This window comes from Schistocerca nitens, chromosome 9 (assembly GCF_023898315.1).
Source record: "Schistocerca nitens isolate TAMUIC-IGC-003100 chromosome 9, iqSchNite1.1, whole genome shotgun sequence".
Classification (NCBI taxonomy): Eukaryota; Metazoa; Arthropoda; class Insecta; order Orthoptera; family Acrididae; genus Schistocerca; species Schistocerca nitens.
This window is the reverse complement of record NC_064622.1, coordinates 467498615-467522500: the sequence shown is the minus strand read 5'-3', so window position 1 is coordinate 467522500 and position 23886 is coordinate 467498615. Positions and strand designations below refer to the sequence as shown.

The 23886-nt window shown below is 51.1% G+C and overlaps 26 non-coding genes across 26 annotated transcripts; 13 read left to right on the top strand and 13 right to left on the bottom strand.

The window, feature by feature from the left end:
• Positions 1 to 318: 318 nt before the first annotated feature.
• Trnae-uuc (transfer RNA glutamic acid (anticodon UUC)) lies at positions 319 to 390 on the bottom strand. The gene has a single exon. It is a non-coding gene; the product is annotated as a tRNA-Glu (tRNA).
• A 644-nt stretch (positions 391 to 1034) lies between these two features.
• Positions 1035 to 1106, top strand: Trnag-ccc (transfer RNA glycine (anticodon CCC)). Its single transcript has one exon. It is a non-coding gene; the product is annotated as a tRNA-Gly (tRNA).
• Positions 1107 to 2132: 1026 nt separating this feature from the next.
• Trnae-uuc (transfer RNA glutamic acid (anticodon UUC)) lies at positions 2133 to 2204 on the bottom strand. Its single transcript has one exon. It is a non-coding gene; the product is annotated as a tRNA-Glu (tRNA).
• Positions 2205 to 2848: 644 nt separating this feature from the next.
• Positions 2849 to 2920, top strand: Trnag-ccc (transfer RNA glycine (anticodon CCC)). The gene has a single exon. It is a non-coding gene; the product is annotated as a tRNA-Gly (tRNA).
• Positions 2921 to 3946: 1026 nt separating this feature from the next.
• On the bottom strand, positions 3947 to 4018 carry Trnae-uuc (transfer RNA glutamic acid (anticodon UUC)). The gene has a single exon. It is a non-coding gene; the product is annotated as a tRNA-Glu (tRNA).
• Positions 4019 to 4662: 644 nt separating this feature from the next.
• On the top strand, positions 4663 to 4734 carry Trnag-ccc (transfer RNA glycine (anticodon CCC)). The gene has a single exon. It is a non-coding gene; the product is annotated as a tRNA-Gly (tRNA).
• Positions 4735 to 5760: 1026 nt separating this feature from the next.
• On the bottom strand, positions 5761 to 5832 carry Trnae-uuc (transfer RNA glutamic acid (anticodon UUC)). The gene has a single exon. It is a non-coding gene; the product is annotated as a tRNA-Glu (tRNA).
• Positions 5833 to 6475: 643 nt separating this feature from the next.
• Positions 6476 to 6547, top strand: Trnag-ccc (transfer RNA glycine (anticodon CCC)). Its single transcript has one exon. It is a non-coding gene; the product is annotated as a tRNA-Gly (tRNA).
• Positions 6548 to 7573: 1026 nt separating this feature from the next.
• On the bottom strand, positions 7574 to 7645 carry Trnae-uuc (transfer RNA glutamic acid (anticodon UUC)). Its single transcript has one exon. It is a non-coding gene; the product is annotated as a tRNA-Glu (tRNA).
• Positions 7646 to 8289: 644 nt separating this feature from the next.
• Trnag-ccc (transfer RNA glycine (anticodon CCC)) lies at positions 8290 to 8361 on the top strand. Its single transcript has one exon. It is a non-coding gene; the product is annotated as a tRNA-Gly (tRNA).
• A 1026-nt stretch (positions 8362 to 9387) lies between these two features.
• Trnae-uuc (transfer RNA glutamic acid (anticodon UUC)) lies at positions 9388 to 9459 on the bottom strand. Its single transcript has one exon. It is a non-coding gene; the product is annotated as a tRNA-Glu (tRNA).
• Positions 9460 to 10103: 644 nt separating this feature from the next.
• Positions 10104 to 10175, top strand: Trnag-ccc (transfer RNA glycine (anticodon CCC)). Its single transcript has one exon. It is a non-coding gene; the product is annotated as a tRNA-Gly (tRNA).
• A 1026-nt stretch (positions 10176 to 11201) lies between these two features.
• On the bottom strand, positions 11202 to 11273 carry Trnae-uuc (transfer RNA glutamic acid (anticodon UUC)). The gene has a single exon. It is a non-coding gene; the product is annotated as a tRNA-Glu (tRNA).
• A 644-nt stretch (positions 11274 to 11917) lies between these two features.
• On the top strand, positions 11918 to 11989 carry Trnag-ccc (transfer RNA glycine (anticodon CCC)). Its single transcript has one exon. It is a non-coding gene; the product is annotated as a tRNA-Gly (tRNA).
• A 1026-nt stretch (positions 11990 to 13015) lies between these two features.
• Trnae-uuc (transfer RNA glutamic acid (anticodon UUC)) lies at positions 13016 to 13087 on the bottom strand. The gene has a single exon. It is a non-coding gene; the product is annotated as a tRNA-Glu (tRNA).
• A 644-nt stretch (positions 13088 to 13731) lies between these two features.
• Positions 13732 to 13803, top strand: Trnag-ccc (transfer RNA glycine (anticodon CCC)). Its single transcript has one exon. It is a non-coding gene; the product is annotated as a tRNA-Gly (tRNA).
• A 1026-nt stretch (positions 13804 to 14829) lies between these two features.
• On the bottom strand, positions 14830 to 14901 carry Trnae-uuc (transfer RNA glutamic acid (anticodon UUC)). Its single transcript has one exon. It is a non-coding gene; the product is annotated as a tRNA-Glu (tRNA).
• A 644-nt stretch (positions 14902 to 15545) lies between these two features.
• Positions 15546 to 15617, top strand: Trnag-ccc (transfer RNA glycine (anticodon CCC)). Its single transcript has one exon. It is a non-coding gene; the product is annotated as a tRNA-Gly (tRNA).
• Positions 15618 to 16643: 1026 nt separating this feature from the next.
• On the bottom strand, positions 16644 to 16715 carry Trnae-uuc (transfer RNA glutamic acid (anticodon UUC)). The gene has a single exon. It is a non-coding gene; the product is annotated as a tRNA-Glu (tRNA).
• A 644-nt stretch (positions 16716 to 17359) lies between these two features.
• Positions 17360 to 17431, top strand: Trnag-ccc (transfer RNA glycine (anticodon CCC)). The gene has a single exon. It is a non-coding gene; the product is annotated as a tRNA-Gly (tRNA).
• A 1026-nt stretch (positions 17432 to 18457) lies between these two features.
• On the bottom strand, positions 18458 to 18529 carry Trnae-uuc (transfer RNA glutamic acid (anticodon UUC)). The gene has a single exon. It is a non-coding gene; the product is annotated as a tRNA-Glu (tRNA).
• Positions 18530 to 19173: 644 nt separating this feature from the next.
• Trnag-ccc (transfer RNA glycine (anticodon CCC)) lies at positions 19174 to 19245 on the top strand. The gene has a single exon. It is a non-coding gene; the product is annotated as a tRNA-Gly (tRNA).
• Positions 19246 to 20271: 1026 nt separating this feature from the next.
• On the bottom strand, positions 20272 to 20343 carry Trnae-uuc (transfer RNA glutamic acid (anticodon UUC)). Its single transcript has one exon. It is a non-coding gene; the product is annotated as a tRNA-Glu (tRNA).
• A 644-nt stretch (positions 20344 to 20987) lies between these two features.
• Positions 20988 to 21059, top strand: Trnag-ccc (transfer RNA glycine (anticodon CCC)). The gene has a single exon. It is a non-coding gene; the product is annotated as a tRNA-Gly (tRNA).
• A 1026-nt stretch (positions 21060 to 22085) lies between these two features.
• Positions 22086 to 22157, bottom strand: Trnae-uuc (transfer RNA glutamic acid (anticodon UUC)). Its single transcript has one exon. It is a non-coding gene; the product is annotated as a tRNA-Glu (tRNA).
• A 644-nt stretch (positions 22158 to 22801) lies between these two features.
• Trnag-ccc (transfer RNA glycine (anticodon CCC)) lies at positions 22802 to 22873 on the top strand. Its single transcript has one exon. It is a non-coding gene; the product is annotated as a tRNA-Gly (tRNA).
• Positions 22874 to 23886: the final 1013 nt, after the last annotated feature.

Here is a 23886-nt window from a genome sequence, read left to right as displayed (position 1 = left end):
TGGCAGAGTCTCGCAGAAGACTGCATTTCCTGTTAGCGAAGAAAATGGAATGGCCTGTGGAGGGATCGAACCCATGACCGTGTTACTAGCACGACGCTATAGCCCACTGAGCTAACGGGCCACGCAACACTGTCGCATCAGCAGTCCAAAACCGCAAAACCATCTCCTCTTCCTTCAAAGCGGCCCCGCCATTCACGTGAGCATGTATCTCTTTTTCTTGACTTTCTCTCAACTTATACTTGGAACCCAGAGCAGCAACACCACGAAGACGAAAAACGGCCGTGACAGGTTTTCTCATCCCAGCCCAGAAAATTCACATTCCGGTACCGGGAATCGAAGCCGGGCCTCCTGGGTGAAAGCCAGGTATCCTAGCCACTAGACCATACCGGACATACCTCAAGTATCCACTACGTGTGTATGCGTCGAGAAATACTTCTCCTCCACGCAACTTCACGGCCGAATCTGGCGCCAACGCTGAACTCTGTCCGCCGCCACGATCCCGCTTACTCACTCCCAAAGCGCCCAAGTCATACTACACAAACATCGCTTTCAGTCTCGAGTGCAACTAGTAAAACTGTAATTAGTAATAACTGGAAACAAACACTCTCACGTTGACGCAAAGAAGCCTAGGTGTTAATAAACGGCAAATACGTCCTTACCTCGCAAAAGCTATGCTGTGCGTTTCACCGTCGTGGAGAGAAAATGAGATGGCTGAGGTGAGGATCGAACGTACGCCCTTAAGAAGAGGCCACGCGCTGCCCACTGCGCCAGGGAGGCACACAGGAATACTCGCCACCGCCAGCCTCACTAAGTAGTTCTAATTTCAGAATTCTTTTCCCACCATGCCGAACACGAAACGGTGGACTTCTCAGCGGAAGTCAATCCTGCGTCTAGTTACGGTGCCTCGCCCTGGAAGCAGCGTGGCAAAGCGTTCGGATGTGCTGGCGGGCAGGGCGCCTGCAGCAGATTCGCTTCGGCCTCTGGTGGCAGCAGGGGCGGCAACGGATCACGACACAGGAAGCCTGCAGCGCAGTGCGGTGGTGGTGTAACGGTCAGCATGGTTGCTTCCCAAGCAGTTGATCCGGGTTCGATTCCCGGCCCCCGCAGGAGCGTTGTCATTTTTGCGTAGCGCAATAGTGTGTGTTCAACACCATGCGATCCTCGAAATTGCCAAGTGTCGCGCACCAAGTAATATCTGCTCGTCTCTCGCCTCGTTCCAGCTACGTGGGCGGGTCCTTCAGTTGATTTCACTTCATCGTGTGTCGACTTGGCCCGACTTTGCTCGACTGCCGCTCGCTGCCGCTCGGCAGTGGGGCCGATATGACAGGCGAAGTACGACAATCGGCTGCGAGAAATAAGGTAATCAAGAGTACCTTTCCTTTTCAATACGAAAAGCAAAATTTTCATTTACAAATTTCGGAAATCTCACTGCTTCGCTATGGTGTTATCTACGATATTTGAGAAATTATCTGTGGATTCGTACGGTTGTGTTATTGCCAAAGTCGTTCTGGCACTTAACTTTCGCTCTTTTTGCAAACAACCTCTTTAAATTTTGGATCATATGTTCGTTAACGTAATTTAAATTGCTGAGGGAGGCACCATAGCACAACAACACTGTAACACAAAAGGGGGAGGGTGGGGGTGAAAGTGGAAAGGTCCAATAGCACGCAGAGTTCCCGCCTATCACCCATCAAATCACTAACCACGCCCACCTCTGCTTAACTTCATTAATCGAAAGGGAGCCGGCCGTTGACGACAACTGAGTGAAACGTTCAGACTTGTAGCTCGATGTGCAGGTAATTTTGGAATCTGCCTGGCAGAGTCTCGCAGAAGACTGCATTTCCTGTTAGCGAAGAAAATGGAATGGCCTGTGGAGGGATCGAACCCATGACCGTGTTACTAGCACGACGCTATAGCCCACTGAGCTAACGGGCCACGCAACACTGTCGCATCAGCAGTCCAAAACCGCAAAACCATCTCCTCTTCCTTCAAAGCGGCCCCGCCATTCACGTGAGCATGTATCTCTTTTTCTTGACTTTCTCTCAACTTATACTTGGAACCCAGAGCAGCAACACCACGAAGACGAAAAACGGCCGTGACAGGTTTTCTCATCCCAGCCCAGAAAATTCACATTCCGGTACCGGGAATCGAAGCCGGGCCTCCTGGGTGAAAGCCAGGTATCCTAGCCACTAGACCATACCGGACATACCTCAAGTATCCACTACGTGTGTATGCGTCGAGAAATACTTCTCCTCCACGCAACTTCACGGCCGAATCTGGCGCCAACGCTGAACTCTGTCCGCCGCCACGATCCCGCTTACTCACTCCCAAAGCGCCCAAGTCATACTACACAAACATCGCTTTCAGTCTCGAGTGCAACTAGTAAAACTGTAATTAGTAATAACTGGAAACAAACACTCTCACGTTGACGCAAAGAAGCCTAGGTGTTAATAAACGGCAAATACGTCCTTACCTCGCAAAAGCTATGCTGTGCGTTTCACCGTCGTGGAGAGAAAATGAGATGGCTGAGGTGAGGATCGAACGTACGCCCTTAAGAAGAGGCCACGCGCTGCCCACTGCGCCAGGGAGGCACACAGGAATACTCGCCACCGCCAGCCTCACTAAGTAGTTCTAATTTCAGAATTCTTTTCCCACCATGCCGAACACGAAACGGTGGACTTCTCAGCGGAAGTCAATCCTGCGTCTAGTTACGGTGCCTCGCCCTGGAAGCAGCGTGGCAAAGCGTTCGGATGTGCTGGCGGGCAGGGCGCCTGCAGCAGATTCGCTTCGGCCTCTGGTGGCAGCAGGGGCGGCAACGGATCACGACACAGGAAGCCTGCAGCGCAGTGCGGTGGTGGTGTAACGGTCAGCATGGTTGCTTCCCAAGCAGTTGATCCGGGTTCGATTCCCGGCCCCCGCAGGAGCATTGTCATTTTTGCGTAGCGCAATAGTGTGTGTTCAACACCATGCGATCCTCGAAATTGCCAAGTGTCGCGCACCAAGTAATATCTGCTCGTCTCTCGCCTCGTTCCAGCTACGTGGGCGGGTCCTTCAGTTGATTTCACTTCATCGTGTGTCGACTTGGCCCGACTTTGCTCGACTGCCGCTCGCTGCCGCTCGGCAGTGGGGCCGATATGACAGGCGAAGTACGACAATCGGCTGCGAGAAATAAGGTAATCAAGAGTACCTTTCCTTTTCAATACGAAAAGCAAAATTTTCATTTACAAATTTCGGAAATCTCACTGCTTCGCTATGGTGTTATCTACGATATTTGAGAAATTATCTGTGGATTCGTACGGTTGTGTTATTGCCAAAGTCGTTCTGGCACTTAACTTTCGCTCTTTTTGCAAACAACCTCTTTAAATTTTGGATCATATGTTCGTTAACGTAATTTAAATTGCTGAGGGAGGCACCATAGCACAACAACACTGTAACACAAAAGGGGGAGGGTGGGGGTGAAAGTGGAAAGGTCCAATAGCACGCAGAGTTCCCGCCTATCACCCATCAAATCACTAACCACGCCCACCTCTGCTTAACCTCATTAATCGAAAGGGAGCCGGCCGTTGACGACAACTGAGTGAAACGTTCAGACTTGTAGCTCGATGTGCAGGTAATTTTGGAATCTGCCTGGCAGAGTCTCGCAGAAGACTGCATTTCCTGTTAGCGAAGAAAATGGAATGGCCTGTGGAGGGATCGAACCCATGACCGTGTTACTAGCACGACGCTATAGCCCACTGAGCTAACGGGCCACGCAACACTGTCGCATCAGCAGTCCAAAACCGCAAAACCATCTCCTCTTCCTTCAAAGCGGCCCCGCCATTCACGTGAGCATGTATCTCTTTTTCTTGACTTTCTCTCAACTTATACTTGGAACCCAGAGCAGCAACACCACGAAGACGAAAAACGGCCGTGACAGGTTTTCTCATCCCAGCCCAGAAAATTCACATTCCGGTACCGGGAATCGAAGCCGGGCCTCCTGGGTGAAAGCCAGGTATCCTAGCCACTAGACCATACCGGACATACCTCAAGTATCCACTACGTGTGTATGCGTCGAGAAATACTTCTCCTCCACGCAACTTCACGGCCGAATCTGGCGCCAACGCTGAACTCTGTCCGCCGCCACGATCCCGCTTACTCACTCCCAAAGCGCCCAAGTCATACTACACAAACATCGCTTTCAGTCTCGAGTGCAACTAGTAAAACTGTAATTAGTAATAACTGGAAACAAACACTCTCACGTTGACGCAAAGAAGCCTAGGTGGTAATAAACGGCAAATACGGCCTTACCTCGCAAAAGCTATGCTGTGCGTTTCACCGTCGTGGAGAGAAAATGAGATGGCTGAGGTGAGGATCGAACGTACGCCCTTAAGAAGAGGCCACGCGCTGCCCACTGCGCCAGGGAGGCACACAGGAATACTCGCCACCGCCAGCCTCACTAAGTAGTTCTAATTTCAGAATTCTTTTCCCACCATGCCGAACACGAAACGGTGGACTTCTCAGCGGAAGTCAATCCTGCGTCTAGTTACGGTGCCTCGCCCTGGAAGCAGCGTGGCAAAGCGTTCGGATGTGCTGGCGGGCAGGGCGCCTGCAGCAGATTCGCTTCGGCCTCTGGTGGCAGCAGGGGCGGCAACGGATCACGACACAGGAAGCCTGCAGCGCAGTGCGGTGGTGGTGTAACGGTCAGCATGGTTGCTTCCCAAGCAGTTGATCCGGGTTCGATTCCCGGCCACCGCAGGAGCATTGTCATTTTTGCGTAGCGCAATAGTGTGTGTTCAACACCATGCGATCCTCGAAATTGCCAAGTGTCGCGCACCAAGTAATATCTGCTCGTCTCTCGCCTCGTTCCAGCTACGTGGGCGGGTCCTTCAGTTGATTTCACTTCATCGTGTGTCGACTTGGCCCGACTTTGCTCGACTGCCGCTCGCTGCCGCTCGGCAGTGGGGCCGATATGACAGGCGAAGTACGACAATCGGCTGCGAGAAATAAGGTAATCAAGAGTACCTTTCCTTTTCAATACGAAAAGCAAAATTTTCATTTACAAATTTCGGAAATCTCACTGCTTCGCTATGGTGTTATCTACGATATTTGAGAAATTATCTGTGGATTCGTACGGTTGTGTTATTGCCAAAGTCGTTCTGGCACTTAACTTTCGCTCTTTTTGCAAACAACCTCTTTAAATTTTGGATCATATGTTCGTTAACGTAATTTAAATTGCTGAGGGAGGCACCATAGCACAACAACACTGTAACACAAAAGGGGGAGGGTGGGGGTGAAAGTGGAAAGGTCCAATAGCACGCAGAGTTCCCGCCTATCACCCATCAAATCACTAACCACGCCCACCTCTGCTTAACTTCATTAATCGAAAGGGAGCCGGCCGTTGACGACAACTGAGTGAAACGTTCAGACTTGTAGCTCGATGTGCAGGTAATTTTGGAATCTGCCTGGCAGAGTCTCGCAGAAGACTGCATTTCCTGTTAGCGAAGAAAATGGAATGGCCTGTGGAGGGATCGAACCCATGACCGTGTTACTAGCACGACGCTATAGCCCACTGAGCTAACGGGCCACGCAACACTGTCGCATCAGCAGTCCAAAACCGCAAAACCATCTCCTCTTCCTTCAAAGCGGCCCCGCCATTCACGTGAGCATGTATCTCTTTTTCTTGACTTTCTCTCAACTTATACTTGGAACCCAGAGCAGCAACACCACGAAGACGAAAAACGGCCGTGACAGGTTTTCTCATCCCAGCCCAGAAAATTCACATTCCGGTACCGGGAATCGAAGCCGGGCCTCCTGGGTGAAAGCCAGGTATCCTAGCCACTAGACCATACCGGACATACCTCAAGTATCCACTACGTGTGTATGCGTCGAGAAATACTTCTCCTCCACGCAACTTCACGGCCGAATCTGGCGCCAACGCTGAACTCTGTCCGCCGCCACGATCCCGCTTACTCACTCCCAAAGCGCCCAAGTCATACTACACAAACATCGCTTTCAGTCTCGAGTGCAACTAGTAAAACTGTAATTAGTAATAACTGGAAACAAACACTCTCACGTTGACGCAAAGAAGCCTAGGTGTTAATAAACGGCAAATACGTCCTTACCTCGCAAAAGCTATGCTGTGCGTTTCACCGTCGTGGAGAGAAAATGAGATGGCTGAGGTGAGGATCGAACGTACGCCCTTAAGAAGAGGCCACGCGCTGCCCACTGCGCCAGGGAGGCACACAGGAATACTCCCACCGCCAGCCTCACTAAGTAGTTCTAATTTCAGAATTCTTTTCCCACCATGCCGAACACGAAACGGTGGACTTCTCAGCGGAAGTCAATCCTGCGTCTAGTTACGGTGCCTCGCCCTGGAAGCAGCGTGGCAAAGCGTTCGGATGTGCTGGCGGGCAGGGCGCCTGCAGCAGATTCGCTTCGGCCTCTGGTGGCAGCAGGGGCGGCAACGGATCACGACACAGGAAGCCTGCAGCGCAGTGCGGTGGTGGTGTAACGGTCAGCATGGTTGCTTCCCAAGCAGTTGATCCGGGTTCGATTCCCGGCCACCGCAGGAGCATTGTCATTTTTGCGTAGCGCAATAGTGTGTGTTCAACACCATGCGATCCTCGAAATTGCCAAGTGTCGCGCACCAAGTAATATCTGCTCGTCTCTCGCCTCGTTCCAGCTACGTGGGCGGGTCCTTCAGTTGATTTCACTTCATCGTGTGTCGACTTGGCCCGACTTTGCTCGACTGCCGCTCGCTGCCGCTCGGCAGTGGGGCCGATATGACAGGCGAAGTACGACAATCGGCTGCGAGAAATAAGGTAATCAAGAGTACCTTTCCTTTTCAATACGAAAAGCAAAATTTTCATTTACAAATTTCGGAAATCTCACTGCTTCGCTATGGTGTTATCTACGATATTTGAGAAATTATCTGTGGATTCGTACGGTTGTGTTATTGCCAAAGTCGTTCTGGCACTTAACTTTCGCTCTTTTTGCAAACAACCTCTTTAAATTTTGGATCATATGTTCGTTAACGTAATTTAAATTGCTGAGGGAGGCACCATAGCACAACAACACTGTAACACAAAAGGGGGAGGGTGGGGGTGAAAGTGGAAAGGTCCAATAGCACGCAGAGTTCCCGCCTATCACCCATCAAATCACTAACCACGCCCACCTCTGCTTAACTTCATTAATCGAAAGGGAGCCGGCCGTTGACGACAACTGAGTGAAACGTTCAGACTTGTAGCTCGATGTGCAGGTAATTTTGGAATCTGCCTGGCAGAGTCTCGCAGAAGACTGCATTTCCTGTTAGCGAAGAAAATGGAATGGCCTGTGGAGGGATCGAACCCATGACCGTGTTACTAGCACGACGCTATAGCCCACTGAGCTAACGGGCCACGCAACACTGTCGCATCAGCAGTCCAAAACCGCAAAACCATCTCCTCTTCCTTCAAAGCGGCCCCGCCATTCACGTGAGCATGTATCTCTTTTTCTTGACTTTCTCTCAACTTATACTTGGAACCCAGAGCAGCAACACCACGAAGACGAAAAACGGCCGTGACAGGTTTTCTCATCCCAGCCCAGAAAATTCACATTCCGGTACCGGGAATCGAAGCCGGGCCTCCTGGGTGAAAGCCAGGTATCCTAGCCACTAGACCATACCGGACATACCTCAAGTATCCACTACGTGTGTATGCGTCGAGAAATACTTCTCCTCCACGCAACTTCACGGCCGAATCTGGCGCCAACGCTGAACTCTGTCCGCCGCCACGATCCCGCTTACTCACTCCCAAAGCGCCCAAGTCATACTACACAAACATCGCTTTCAGTCTCGAGTGCAACTAGTAAAACTGTAATTAGTAATAAATGGAAACAAACACTCTCACGTTGACGCAAAGAAGCCTAGGTGGTAATAAACGGCAAATACGGCCTTACCTCGCAAAAGCTATGCTGTGCGTTTCACCGTCGTGGAGAGAAAATGAGATGGCTGAGGTGAGGATCGAACGTACGCCCTTAAGAAGAGGCCACGCGCTGCCCACTGCGCCAGGGAGGCACACAGGAATACTCGCCACCGCCAGCCTCACTAAGTAGTTCTAATTTCAGAATTCTTTTCCCACCATGCCGAACACGAAACGGTGGACTTCTCAGCGGAAGTCAATCCTGCGTCTAGTTACGGTGCCTCGCCCTGGAAGCAGCGTGGCAAAGCGTTCGGATGTGCTGGCGGGCAGGGCGCCTGCAGCAGATTCGCTTCGGCCTCTGGTGGCAGCAGGGGCGGCAACGGATCACGACACAGGAAGCCTGCAGCGCAGTGCGGTGGTGGTGTAACGGTCAGCATGGTTGCTTCCCAAGCAGTTGATCCGGGTTCGATTCCCGGCCCCCGCAGGAGCATTGTCATTTTTGCGTAGCGCAATAGTGTGTGTTCAACACCATGCGATCCTCGAAATTGCCAAGTGTCGCGCACCAAGTAATATCTGCTCGTCTCTCGCCTCGTTCCAGCTACGTGGGCGGGTCCTTCAGTTGATTTCACTTCATCGTGTGTCGACTTGGCCCGACTTTGCTCGACTGCCGCTCGCTGCCGCTCGGCAGTGGGGCCGATATGACAGGCGAAGTACGACAATCGGCTGCGAGAAATAAGGTAATCAAGAGTACCTTTCCTTTTCAATACGAAAAGCAAAATTTTCATTTACAAATTTCGGAAATCTCACTGCTTCGCTATGGTGTTATCTACGATATTTGAGAAATTATCTGTGGATTCGTACGGTTGTGTTATTGCCAAAGTCGTTCTGGCACTTAACTTTCGCTCTTTTTGCAAACAACCTCTTTAAATTTTGGATCATATGTTCGTTAACGTAATTTAAATTGCTGAGGGAGGCACCATAGCACAACAACACTGTAACACAAAAGGGGGAGGGTGGGGGTGAAAGTGGAAAGGTCCAATAGCACGCAGAGTTCCCGCCTATCACCCATCAAATCACTAACCACGCCCACCTCTGCTTAACTTCATTAATCGAAAGGGAGCCGGCCGTTGACGACAACTGAGTGAAACGTTCAGACTTGTAGCTCGATGTGCAGGTAATTTTGGAATCTGCCTGGCAGAGTCTCGCAGAAGACTGCATTTCCTGTTAGCGAAGAAAATGGAATGGCCTGTGGAGGGATCGAACCCATGACCGTGTTACTAGCACGACGCTATAGCCCACTGAGCTAACGGGCCACGCAACACTGTCGCATCAGCAGTCCAAAACCGCAAAACCATCTCCTCTTCCTTCAAAGCGGCCCCGCCATTCACGTGAGCATGTATCTCTTTTTCTTGACTTTCTCTCAACTTATACTTGGAACCCAGAGCAGCAACACCACGAAGACGAAAAACGGCCGTGACAGGTTTTCTCATCCCAGCCCAGAAAATTCACATTCCGGTACCGGGAATCGAAGCCGGGCCTCCTGGGTGAAAGCCAGGTATCCTAGCCACTAGACCATACCGGACATACCTCAAGTATCCACTACGTGTGTATGCGTCGAGAAATACTTCTCCTCCACGCAACTTCACGGCCGAATCTGGCGCCAACGCTGAACTCTGTCCGCCGCCACGATCCCGCTTACTCACTCCCAAAGCGCCCAAGTCATACTACACAAACATCGCTTTCAGTCTCGAGTGCAACTAGTAAAACTGTAATTAGTAATAACTGGAAACAAACACTCTCACGTTGACGCAAAGAAGCCTAGGTGTTAATAAACGGCAAATACGTCCTTACCTCGCAAAAGCTATGCTGTGCGTTTCACCGTCGTGGAGAGAAAATGAGATGGCTGAGGTGAGGATCGAACGTACGCCCTTAAGAAGAGGCCACGCGCTGCCCACTGCGCCAGGGAGGCACACAGGAATACTCGCCACCGCCAGCCTCACTAAGTAGTTCTAATTTCAGAATTCTTTTCCCACCATGCCGAACACGAAACGGTGGACTTCTCAGCGGAAGTCAATCCTGCGTCTAGTTACGGTGCCTCGCCCTGGAAGCAGCGTGGCAAAGCGTTCGGATGTGCTGGCGGGCAGGGCGCCTGCAGCAGATTCGCTTCGGCCTCTGGTGGCAGCAGGGGCGGCAACGGATCACGACACAGGAAGCCTGCAGCGCAGTGCGGTGGTGGTGTAACGGTCAGCATGGTTGCTTCCCAAGCAGTTGATCCGGGTTCGATTCCCGGCCACCGCAGGAGCATTGTCATTTTTGCGTAGCGCAATAGTGTGTGTTCAACACCATGCGATCCTCGAAATTGCCAAGTGTCGCGCACCAAGTAATATCTGCTCGTCTCTCGCCTCGTTCCAGCTACGTGGGCGGGTCCTTCAGTTGATTTCACTTCATCGTGTGTCGACTTGGCCCGACTTTGCTCGACTGCCGCTCGCTGCCGCTCGGCAGTGGGGCCGATATGACAGGCGAAGTACGACAATCGGCTGCGAGAAATAAGGTAATCAAGAGTACCTTTCCTTTTCAATACGAAAAGCAAAATTTTCATTTACAAATTTCGGAAATCTCACTGCTTCGCTATGGTGTTATCTACGATATTTGAGAAATTATCTGTGGATTCGTACGGTTGTGTTATTGCCAAAGTCGTTCTGGCACTTAACTTTCGCTCTTTTTGCAAACAACCTCTTTAAATTTTGGATCATATGTTCGTTAACGTAATTTAAATTGCTGAGGGAGGCACCATAGCACAACAACACTGTAACACAAAAGGGGGAGGGTGGGGGTGAAAGTGGAAAGGTCCAATAGCACGCAGAGTTCCCGCCTATCACCCATCAAATCACTAACCACGCCCACCTCTGCTTAACTTCATTAATCGAAAGGGAGCCGGCCGTTGACGACAACTGAGTGAAACGTTCAGACTTGTAGCTCGATGTGCAGGTAATTTTGGAATCTGCCTGGCAGAGTCTCGCAGAAGACTGCATTTCCTGTTAGCGAAGAAAATGGAATGGCCTGTGGAGGGATCGAACCCATGACCGTGTTACTAGCACGACGCTATAGCCCACTGAGCTAACGGGCCACGCAACACTGTCGCATCAGCAGTCCAAAACCGCAAAACCATCTCCTCTTCCTTCAAAGCGGCCCCGCCATTCACGTGAGCATGTATCTCTTTTTCTTGACTTTCTCTCAACTTATACTTGGAACCCAGAGCAGCAACACCACGAAGACGAAAAACGGCCGTGACAGGTTTTCTCATCCCAGCCCAGAAAATTCACATTCCGGTACCGGGAATCGAAGCCGGGCCTCCTGGGTGAAAGCCAGGTATCCTAGCCACTAGACCATACCGGACATACCTCAAGTATCCACTACGTGTGTATGCGTCGAGAAATACTTCTCCTCCACGCAACTTCACGGCCGAATCTGGCGCCAACGCTGAACTCTGTCCGCCGCCACGATCCCGCTTACTCACTCCCAAAGCGCCCAAGTCATACTACACAAACATCGCTTTCAGTCTCGAGTGCAACTAGTAAAACTGTAATTAGTAATAACTGGAAACAAACACTCTCACGTTGACGCAAAGAAGCCTAGGTGTTAATAAACGGCAAATACGTCCTTACCTCGCAAAAGCTATGCTGTGCGTTTCACCGTCGTGGAGAGAAAATGAGATGGCTGAGGTGAGGATCGAACGTACGCCCTTAAGAAGAGGCCACGCGCTGCCCACTGCGCCAGGGAGGCACACAGGAATACTCGCCACCGCCAGCCTCACTAAGTAGTTCTAATTTCAGAATTCTTTTCCCACCATGCCGAACACGAAACGGTGGACTTCTCAGCGGAAGTCAATCCTGCGTCTAGTTACGGTGCCTCGCCCTGGAAGCAGCGTGGCAAAGCGTTCGGATGTGCTGGCGGGCAGGGCGCCTGCAGCAGATTCGCTTCGGCCTCTGGTGGCAGCAGGGGCGGCAACGGATCACGACACAGGAAGCCTGCAGCGCAGTGCGGTGGTGGTGTAACGGTCAGCATGGTTGCTTCCCAAGCAGTTGATCCGGGTTCGATTCCCGGCCACCGCAGGAGCATTGTCATTTTTGCGTAGCGCAATAGTGTGTGTTCAACACCATGCGATCCTCGAAATTGCCAAGTGTCGCGCACCAAGTAATATCTGCTCGTCTCTCGCCTCGTTCCAGCTACGTGGGCGGGTCCTTCAGTTGATTTCACTTCATCGTGTGTCGACTTGGCCCGACTTTGCTCGACTGCCGCTCGCTGCCGCTCGGCAGTGGGGCCGATATGACAGGCGAAGTACGACAATCGGCTGCGAGAAATAAGGTAATCAAGAGTACCTTTCCTTTTCAATACGAAAAGCAAAATTTTCATTTACAAATTTCGGAAATCTCACTGCTTCGCTATGGTGTTATCTACGATATTTGAGAAATTATCTGTGGATTCGTACGGTTGTGTTATTGCCAAAGTCGTTCTGGCACTTAACTTTCGCTCTTTTTGCAAACAACCTCTTTAAATTTTGGATCATATGTTCGTTAACGTAATTTAAATTGCTGAGGGAGGCACCATAGCACAACAACACTGTAACACAAAAGGGGGAGGGTGGGGGTGAAAGTGGAAAGGTCCAATAGCACGCAGAGTTCCCGCCTATCACCCATCAAATCACTAACCACGCCCACCTCTGCTTAACTTCATTAATCGAAAGGGAGCCGGCCGTTGACGACAACTGAGTGAAACGTTCAGACTTGTAGCTCGATGTGCAGGTAATTTTGGAATCTGCCTGGCAGAGTCTCGCAGAAGACTGCATTTCCTGTTAGCGAAGAAAATGGAATGGCCTGTGGAGGGATCGAACCCATGACCGTGTTACTAGCACGACGCTATAGCCCACTGAGCTAACGGGCCACGCAACACTGTCGCATCAGCAGTCCAAAACCGCAAAACCATCTCCTCTTCCTTCAAAGCGGCCCCGCCATTCACGTGAGCATGTATCTCTTTTTCTTGACTTTCTCTCAACTTATACTTGGAACCCAGAGCAGCAACACCACGAAGACGAAAAACGGCCGTGACAGGTTTTCTCATCCCAGCCCAGAAAATTCACATTCCGGTACCGGGAATCGAAGCCGGGCCTCCTGGGTGAAAGCCAGGTATCCTAGCCACTAGACCATACCGGACATACCTCAAGTATCCACTACGTGTGTATGCGTCGAGAAATACTTCTCCTCCACGCAACTTCACGGCCGAATCTGGCGCCAACGCTGAACTCTGTCCGCCGCCACGATCCCGCTTACTCACTCCCAAAGCGCCCAAGTCATACTACACAAACATCGCTTTCAGTCTCGAGTGCAACTAGTAAAACTGTAATTAGTAATAACTGGAAACAAACACTCTCACGTTGACGCAAAGAAGCCTAGGTGGTAATAAACGGCAAATACGGCCTTACCTCGCAAAAGCTATGCTGTGCGTTTCACCGTCGTGGAGAGAAAATGAGATGGCTGAGGTGAGGATCGAACGTACGCCCTTAAGAAGAGGCCACGCGCTGCCCACTGCGCCAGGGAGGCACACAGGAATACTCGCCACCGCCAGCCTCACTAAGTAGTTCTAATTTCAGAATTCTTTTCCCACCATGCCGAACACGAAACGGTGGACTTCTCAGCGGAAGTCAATCCTGCGTCTAGTTACGGTGCCTCGCCCTGGAAGCAGCGTGGCAAAGCGTTCGGATGTGCTGGCGGGCAGGGCGCCTGCAGCAGATTCGCTTCGGCCTCTGGTGGCAGCAGGGGCGGCAACGGATCACGACACAGGAAGCCTGCAGCGCAGTGCGGTGGTGGTGTAACGGTCAGCATGGTTGCTTCCCAAGCAGTTGATCCGGGTCCGATTCCCGGCCACCGCAGGAGCATTGTCATTTTTGCGTAGCGCAATAGTGTGTGTTCAACACCATGCGATCCTCGAAATTGCCAAGTGTCGTGCACCAAGTAATATCTGCTCGTCTCTCGCCTCGTTCCAGCTACGTGGGCGGGTCCTTCAGTTGATTTCACTTCATCGTGTGTCGACTTGGCCCGACTTTGCTCGACTGCCGCTCGCTGCCGCTCGGCAGTGGGGCCGATATGACAGGCGAAGTACGACAATCGGCTGCGAGAAATAAGGTAATCAAGAGTACCTTTCCTTTTCAATACGAAAAGCAAAATTTTCATTTACAAATTTCGGAAATCTCACTGCTTCGCTATGGTGTTATCTACGATATTTGAGAAATTATCTGTGGATTCGTACGGTTGTGTTATTGCCAAAGTCGTTCTGGCACTTAACTTTCGCTCTTTTTGCAAACAACCTCTTTAAATTTTGGATCATATGTTCGTTAACGTAATTTAAATTGCTGAGGGAGGCACCATAGCACAACAACACTGTAACACAAAAGGGGGAGGGTGGGGGTGAAAGTGGAAAGGTCCAATAGCACGCAGAGTTCCCGCCTATCACCCATCAAATCACTAACCACGCCCACCTCTGCTTAACTTCATTAATCGAAAGGGAGCCGGCCGTTGACGACAACTGAGTGAAACGTTCAGACTTGTAGCTCGATGTGCAGGTAATTTTGGAATCTGCCTGGCAGAGTCTCGCAGAAGACTGCATTTCCTGTTAGCGAAGAAAATGGAATGGCCTGTGGAGGGATCGAACCCATGACCGTGTTACTAGCACGACGCTATAGCCCACTGAGCTAACGGGCCACGCAACACTGTCGCATCAGCAGTCCAAAACCGCAAAACCATCTCCTCTTCCTTCAAAGCGGCCCCGCCATTCACGTGAGCATGTATCTCTTTTTCTTGACTTTCTCTCAACTTATACTTGGAACCCAGAGCAGCAACACCACGAAGACGAAAAACGGCCGTGACAGGTTTTCTCATCCCAGCCCAGAAAATTCACATTCCGGTACCGGGAATCGAAGCCGGGCCTCCTGGGTGAAAGCCAGGTATCCTAGCCACTAGACCATACCGGACATACCTCAAGTATCCACTACGTGTGTATGCGTCGAGAAATACTTCTCCTCCACGCAACTTCACGGCCGAATCTGGCGCCAACGCTGAACTCTGTCCGCCGCCACGATCCCGCTTACTCACTCCCAAAGCGCCCAAGTCATACTACACAAACATCGCTTTCAGTCTCGAGTGCAACTAGTAAAACTGTAATTAGTAATAACTGGAAACAAACACTCTCACGTTGACGCAAAGAAGCCTAGGTGGTAATAAACGGCAAATACGGCCTTACCTCGCAAAAGCTATGCTGTGCGTTTCACCGTCGTGGAGAGAAAATGAGATGGCTGAGGTGAGGATCGAACGTACGCCCTTAAGAAGAGGCCACGCGCTGCCCACTGCGCCAGGGAGGCACACAGGAATACTCGCCACCGCCAGCCTCACTAAGTAGTTCTAATTTCAGAATTCTTTTCCCACCATGCCGAACACGAAACGGTGGACTTCTCAGCGGAAGTCAATCCTGCGTCTAGTTACGGTGCCTCGCCCTGGAAGCAGCGTGGCAAAGCGTTCGGATGTGCTGGCGGGCAGGGCGCCTGCAGCAGATTCGCTTCGGCCTCTGGTGGCAGCAGGGGCGGCAACGGATCACGACACAGGAAGCCTGCAGCGCAGTGCGGTGGTGGTGTAACGGTCAGCATGGTTGCTTCCCAAGCAGTTGATCCGGGTTCGATTCCCGGCCCCCGCAGGAGCATTGTCATTTTTGCGTAGCGCAATAGTGTGTGTTCAACACCATGCGATCCTCGAAATTGCCAAGTGTCGCGCACCAAGTAATATCTGCTCGTCTCTCGCCTCGTTCCAGCTACGTGGGCGGGTCCTTCAGTTGATTTCACTTCATCGTGTGTCGACTTGGCCCGACTTTGCTCGACTGCCGCTCGCTGCCGCTCGGCAGTGGGGCCGATATGACAGGCGAAGTACGACAATCGGCTGCGAGAAATAAGGTAATCAAGAGTACCTTTCCTTTTCAATACGAAAAGCAAAATTTTCATTTACAAATTTCGGAAATCTCACTGCTTCGCTATGGTGTTATCTACGATATTTGAGAAATTATCTGTGGATTCGTACGGTTGTGTTATTGCCAAAGTCGTTCTGGCACTTAACTTTCGCTCTTTTTGCAAACAACCTCTTTAAATTTTGGATCATATGTTCGTTAACGTAATTTAAATTGCTGAGGGAGGCACCATAGCACAACAACACTGTAACACAAAAGGGGGAGGGTGGGGGTGAAAGTGGAAAGGTCCAATAGCACGCAGAGTTCCCGCCTATCACCCATCAAATCACTAACCACGCCCACCTCTGCTTAACTTCATTAATCGAAAGGGAGCCGGCCGTTGACGACAACTGAGTGAAACGTTCAGACTTGTAGCTCGATGTGCAGGTAATTTTGGAATCTGCCTGGCAGAGTCTCGCAGAAGACTGCATTTCCTGTTAGCGAAGAAAATGGAATGGCCTGTGGAGGGATCGAACCCATGACCGTGTTACTAGCACGACGCTATAGCCCACTGAGCTAACGGGCCACGCAACACTGTCGCATCAGCAGTCCAAAACCGCAAAACCATCTCCTCTTCCTTCAAAGCGGCCCCGCCATTCACGTGAGCATGTATCTCTTTTTCTTGACTTTCTCTCAACTTATACTTGGAACCCAGAGCAGCAACACCACGAAGACGAAAAACGGCCGTGACAGGTTTTCTCATCCCAGCCCAGAAAATTCACATTCCGGTACCGGGAATCGAAGCCGGGCCTCCTGGGTGAAAGCCAGGTATCCTAGCCACTAGACCATACCGGACATACCTCAAGTATCCACTACGTGTGTATGCGTCGAGAAATACTTCTCCTCCACGCAACTTCACGGCCGAATCTGGCGCCAACGCTGAACTCTGTCCGCCGCCACGATCCCGCTTACTCACTCCCAAAGCGCCCAAGTCATACTACACAAACATCGCTTTCAGTCTCGAGTGCAACTAGTAAAACTGTAATTAGTAATAACTGGAAACAAACACTCTCACGTTGACGCAAAGAAGCCTAGGTGTTAATAAACGGCAAATACGTCCTTACCTCGCAAAAGCTATGCTGTGCGTTTCACCGTCGTGGAGAGAAAATGAGATGGCTGAGGTGAGGATCGAACGTACGCCCTTAAGAAGAGGCCACGCGCTGCCCACTGCGCCAGGGAGGCACACAGGAATACTCGCCACCGCCAGCCTCACTAAGTAGTTCTAATTTCAGAATTCTTTTCCCACCATGCCGAACACGAAACGGTGGACTTCTCAGCGGAAGTCAATCCTGCGTCTAGTTACGGTGCCTCGCCCTGGAAGCAGCGTGGCAAAGCGTTCGGATGTGCTGGCGGGCAGGGCGCCTGCAGCAGATTCGCTTCGGCCTCTGGTGGCAGCAGGGGCGGCAACGGATCACGACACAGGAAGCCTGCAGCGCAGTGCGGTGGTGGTGTAACGGTCAGCATGGTTGCTTCCCAAGCAGTTGATCCGGGTTCGATTCCCGGCCACCGCAGGAGCATTGTCATTTTTGCGTAGCGCAATAGTGTGTGTTCAACACCATGCGATCCTCGAAATTGCCAAGTGTCGCGCACCAAGTAATATCTGCTCGTCTCTCGCCTCGTTCCAGCTACGTGGGCGGGTCCTTCAGTTGATTTCACTTCATCGTGTGTCGACTTGGCCCGACTTTGCTCGACTGCCGCTCGCTGCCGCTCGGCAGTGGGGCCGATATGACAGGCGAAGTACGACAATCGGCTGCGAGAAATAAGGTAATCAAGAGTACCTTTCCTTTTCAATACGAAAAGCAAAATTTTCATTTACAAATTTCGGAAATCTCACTGCTTCGCTATGGTGTTATCTACGATATTTGAGAAATTATCTGTGGATTCGTACGGTTGTGTTATTGCCAAAGTCGTTCTGGCACTTAACTTTCGCTCTTTTTGCAAACAACCTCTTTAAATTTTGGATCATATGTTCGTTAACGTAATTTAAATTGCTGAGGGAGGCACCATAGCACAACAACACTGTAACACAAAAGGGGGAGGGTGGGGGTGAAAGTGGAAAGGTCCAATAGCACGCAGAGTTCCCGCCTATCACCCATCAAATCACTAACCACGCCCACCTCTGCTTAACTTCATTAATCGAAAGGGAGCCGGCCGTTGACGACAACTGAGTGAAACGTTCAGACTTGTAGCTCGATGTGCAGGTAATTTTGGAATCTGCCTGGCAGAGTCTCGCAGAAGACTGCATTTCCTGTTAGCGAAGAAAATGGAATGGCCTGTGGAGGGATCGAACCCATGACCGTGTTACTAGCACGACGCTATAGCCCACTGAGCTAACGGGCCACGCAACACTGTCGCATCAGCAGTCCAAAACCGCAAAACCATCTCCTCTTCCTTCAAAGCGGCCCCGCCATTCACGTGAGCATGTATCTCTTTTTCTTGACTTTCTCTCAACTTATACTTGGAACCCAGAGCAGCAACACCACGAAGACGAAAAACGGCCGTGACAGGTTTTCTCATCCCAGCCCAGAAAATTCACATTCCGGTACCGGGAATCGAAGCCGGGCCTCCTGGGTGAAAGCCAGGTATCCTAGCCACTAGACCATACCGGACATACCTCAAGTATCCACTACGTGTGTATGCGTCGAGAAATACTTCTCCTCCACGCAACTTCACGGCCGAATCTGGCGCCAACGCTGAACTCTGTCCGCCGCCACGATCCCGCTTACTCACTCCCAAAGCGCCCAAGTCATACTACACAAACATCGCTTTCAGTCTCGAGTGCAACTAGTAAAACTGTAATTAGTAATAACTGGAAACAAACACTCTCACGTTGACGCAAAGAAGCCTAGGTGTTAATAAACGGCAAATACGTCCTTACCTCGCAAAAGCTATGCTGTGCGTTTCACCGTCGTGGAGAGAAAATGAGATGGCTGAGGTGAGGATCGAACGTACGCCCTTAAGAAGAGGCCACGCGCTGCCCACTGCGCCAGGGAGGCACACAGGAATACTCGCCACCGCCAGCCTCACTAAGTAGTTCTAATTTCAGAATTCTTTTCCCACCATGCCGAACACGAAACGGTGGACTTCTCAGCGGAAGTCAATCCTGCGTCTAGTTACGGTGCCTCGCCCTGGAAGCAGCGTGGCAAAGCGTTCGGATGTGCTGGCGGGCAGGGCGCCTGCAGCAGATTCGCTTCGGCCTCTGGTGGCAGCAGGGGCGGCAACGGATCACGACACAGGAAGCCTGCAGCGCAGTGCGGTGGTGGTGTAACGGTCAGCATGGTTGCTTCCCAAGCAGTTGATCCGGGTTCGATTCCCGGCCCCCGCAGGAGCATTGTCATTTTTGCTTAGCGCAATAGTGTGTGTTCAACACCATGCGATCCTCGAAATTGCCAAGTGTCGCGCACCAAGTAATATCTGCTCGTCTCTCGCCTCGTTCCAGCTACGTGGGCGGGTCCTTCAGTTGATTTCACTTCATCGTGTGTCGACTTGGCCCGACTTTGCTCGACTGCCGCTCGCTGCCGCTCGGCAGTGGGGCCGATATGACAGGCGAAGTACGACAATCGGCTGCGAGAAATAAGGTAATCAAGAGTACCTTTCCTTTTCAATACGAAAAGCAAAATTTTCATTTACAAATTTCGGAAATCTCACTGCTTCGCTATGGTGTTATCTACGATATTTGAGAAATTATCTGTGGATTCGTACGGTTGTGTTATTGCCAAAGTCGTTCTGGCACTTAACTTTCGCTCTTTTTGCAAACAACCTCTTTAAATTTTGGATCATATGTTCGTTAACGTAATTTAAATTGCTGAGGGAGGCACCATAGCACAACAACACTGTAACACAAAAGGGGGAGGGTGGGGGTGAAAGTGGAAAGGTCCAATAGCACGCAGAGTTCCCGCCTATCACCCATCAAATCACTAACCACGCCCACCTCTGCTTAACTTCATTAATCGAAAGGGAGCCGGCCGTTGACGACAACTGAGTGAAACGTTCAGACTTGTAGCTCGATGTGCAGGTAATTTTGGAATCTGCCTGGCAGAGTCTCGCAGAAGACTGCATTTCCTGTTAGCGAAGAAAATGGAATGGCCTGTGGAGGGATCGAACCCATGACCGTGTTACTAGCACGACGCTATAGCCCACTGAGCTAACGGGCCACGCAACACTGTCGCATCAGCAGTCCAAAACCGCAAAACCATCTCCTCTTCCTTCAAAGCGGCCCCGCCATTCACGTGAGCATGTATCTCTTTTTCTTGACTTTCTCTCAACTTATACTTGGAACCCAGAGCAGCAACACCACGAAGACGAAAAACGGCCGTGACAGGTTTTCTCATCCCAGCCCAGAAAATTCACATTCCGGTACCGGGAATCGAAGCCGGGCCTCCTGGGTGAAAGCCAGGTATCCTAGCCACTAGACCATACCGGACATACCTCAAGTATCCACTACGTGTGTATGCGTCGAGAAATACTTCTCCTCCACGCAACTTCACGGCCGAATCTGGCGCCAACGCTGAACTCTGTCCGCCGCCACGATCCCGCTTACTCACTCCCAAAGCGCCCAAGTCATACTACACAAACATCGCTTTCAGTCTCGAGTGCAACTAGTAAAACTGTAATTAGTAATAACTGGAAACAAACACTCTCACGTTGACGCAAAGAAGCCTAGGTGTTAATAAACGGCAAATACGTCCTTACCTCGCAAAAGCTATGCTGTGCGTTTCACCGTCGTGGAGAGAAAATGAGATGGCTGAGGTGAGGATCGAACGTACGCCCTTAAGAAGAGGCCACGCGCTGCCCACTGCGCCAGGGAGGCACACAGGAATACTCGCCACCGCCAGCCTCACTAAGTAGTTCTAATTTCAGAATTCTTTTCCCACCATGCCGAACACGAAACGGTGGACTTCTCAGCGGAAGTCAATCCTGCGTCTAGTTACGGTGCCTCGCCCTGGAAGCAGCGTGGCAAAGCGTTCGGATGTGCTGGCGGGCAGGGCGCCTGCAGCAGATTCGCTTCGGCCTCTGGTGGCAGCAGGGGCGGCAACGGATCACGACACAGGAAGCCTGCAGCGCAGTGCGGTGGTGGTGTAACGGTCAGCATGGTTGCTTCCCAAGCAGTTGATCCGGGTTCGATTCCCGGCCACCGCAGGAGCATTGTCATTTTTGCGTAGCGCAATAGTGTGTGTTCAACACCATGCGATCCTCGAAATTGCCAAGTGTCGCGCACCAAGTAATATCTGCTCGTCTCTCGCCTCGTTCCAGCTACGTGGGCGGGTCCTTCAGTTGATTTCACTTCATCGTGTGTCGACTTGGCCCGACTTTGCTCGACTGCCGCTCGCTGCCGCTCGGCAGTGGGGCCGATATGACAGGCGAAGTACGACAATCGGCTGCGAGAAATAAGGTAATCAAGAGTACCTTTCCTTTTCAATACGAAAAGCAAAATTTTCATTTACAAATTTCGGAAATCTCACTGCTTCGCTATGGTGTTATCTACGATATTTGAGAAATTATCTGTGGATTCGTACGGTTGTGTTATTGCCAAAGTCGTTCTGGCACTTAACTTTCGCTCTTTTTGCAAACAACCTCTTTAAATTTTGGATCATATGTTCGTTAACGTAATTTAAATTGCTGAGGGAGGCACCATAGCACAACAACACTGTAACACAAAAGGGGGAGGGTGGGGGTGAAAGTGGAAAGGTCCAATAGCACGCAGAGTTCCCGCCTATCACCCATCAAATCACTAACCACGCCCACCTCTGCTTAACTTCATTAATCGAAAGGGAGCCGGCCGTTGACGACAACTGAGTGAAACGTTCAGACTTGTAGCTCGATGTGCAGGTAATTTTGGAATCTGCCTGGCAGAGTCTCGCAGAAGACTGCATTTCCTGTTAGCGAAGAAAATGGAATGGCCTGTGGAGGGATCGAACCCATGACCGTGTTACTAGCACGACGCTATAGCCCACTGAGCTAACGGGCCACGCAACACTGTCGCATCAGCAGTCCAAAACCGCAAAACCATCTCCTCTTCCTTCAAAGCGGCCCCGCCATTCACGTGAGCATGTATCTCTTTTTCTTGACTTTCTCTCAACTTATACTTGGAACCCAGAGCAGCAACACCACGAAGACGAAAAACGGCCGTGACAGGTTTTCTCATCCCAGCCCAGAAAATTCACATTCCGGTACCGGGAATCGAAGCCGGGCCTCCTGGGTGAAAGCCAGGTATCCTAGCCACTAGACCATACCGGACATACCTCAAGTATCCACTACGTGTGTATGCGTCGAGAAATACTTCTCCTCCACGCAACTTCACGGCCGAATCTGGCGCCAACGCTGAACTCTGTCCGCCGCCACGATCCCGCTTACTCACTCCCAAAGCGCCCAAGTCATACTACACAAACATCGCTTTCAGTCTCGAGTGCAACTAGTAAAACTGTAATTAGTAATAACTGGAAACAAACACTCTCACGTTGACGCAAAGAAGCCTAGGTGTTAATAAACGGCAAATACGTCCTTACCTCGCAAAAGCTATGCTGTGCGTTTCACCGTCGTGGAGAGAAAATGAGATGGCTGAGGTGAGGATCGAACGTACGCCCTTAAGAAGAGGCCACGCGCTGCCCACTGCGCCAGGGAGGCACACAGGAATACTCGCCACCGCCAGCCTCACTAAGTAGTTCTAATTTCAGAATTCTTTTCCCACCATGCCGAACACGAAACGGTGGACTTCTCAGCGGAAGTCAATCCTGCGTCTAGTTACGGTGCCTCGCCCTGGAAGCAGCGTGGCAAAGCGTTCGGATGTGCTGGCGGGCAGGGCGCCTGCAGCAGATTCGCTTCGGCCTCTGGTGGCAGCAGGGGCGGCAACGGATCACGACACAGGAAGCCTGCAGCGCAGTGCGGTGGTGGTGTAACGGTCAGCATGGTTGCTTCCCAAGCAGTTGATCCGGGTTCGATTCCCGGCCCCCGCAGGAGCATTGTCATTTTTGCTTAGCGCAATAGTGTGTGTTCAACACCATGCGATCCTCGAAATTGCCAAGTGTCGCGCACCAAGTAATATCTGCTCGTCTCTCGCCTCGTTCCAGCTACGTGGGCGGGTCCTTCAGTTGATTTCACTTCATCGTGTGTCGACTTGGCCCGACTTTGCTCGACTGCCGCTCGCTGCCGCTCGGCAGTGGGGCCGATATGACAGGCGAAGTACGACAATCGGCTGCGAGAAATAAGGTAATCAAGAGTACCTTTCCTTTTCAATACGAAAAGCAAAATTTTCATTTACAAATTTCGGAAATCTCACTGCTTCGCTATGGTGTTATCTACGATATTTGAGAAATTATCTGTGGATTCGTACGGTTGTGTTATTGCCAAAGTCGTTCTGGCACTTAACTTTCGCTCTTTTTGCAAACAACCTCTTTAAATTTTGGATCATATGTTCGTTAACGTAATTTAAATTGCTGAGGGAGGCACCATAGCACAACAACACTGTAACACAAAAGGGGGAGGGTGGGGGTGAAAGTGGAAAGGTCCAATAGCACGCAGAGTTCCCGCCTATCACCCATCAAATCACTAACCACGCCCACCTCTGCTTAACTTCATTAATCGAAAGGGAGCCGGCCGTTGACGACAACTGAGTGAAACGTTCAGACTTGTAGCTCGATGTGCAGGTAATTTTGGAATCTGCCTGGCAGAGTCTCGCAGAAGACTGCATTTCCTGTTAGCGAAGAAAATGGAATGGCCTGTGGAGGGATCGAACCCATGACCGTGTTACTAGCACGACGCTATAGCCCACTGAGCTAACGGGCCACGCAACACTGTCGCATCAGCAGTCCAAAACCGCAAAACCATCTCCTCTTCCTTCAAAGCGGCCCCGCCATTCACGTGAGCATGTATCTCTTTTTCTTGACTTTCTCTCAACTTATACTTGGAACCCAGAGCAGCAACACCACGAAGACGAAAAACGGCCGTGACAGGTTTTCTCATCCCAGCC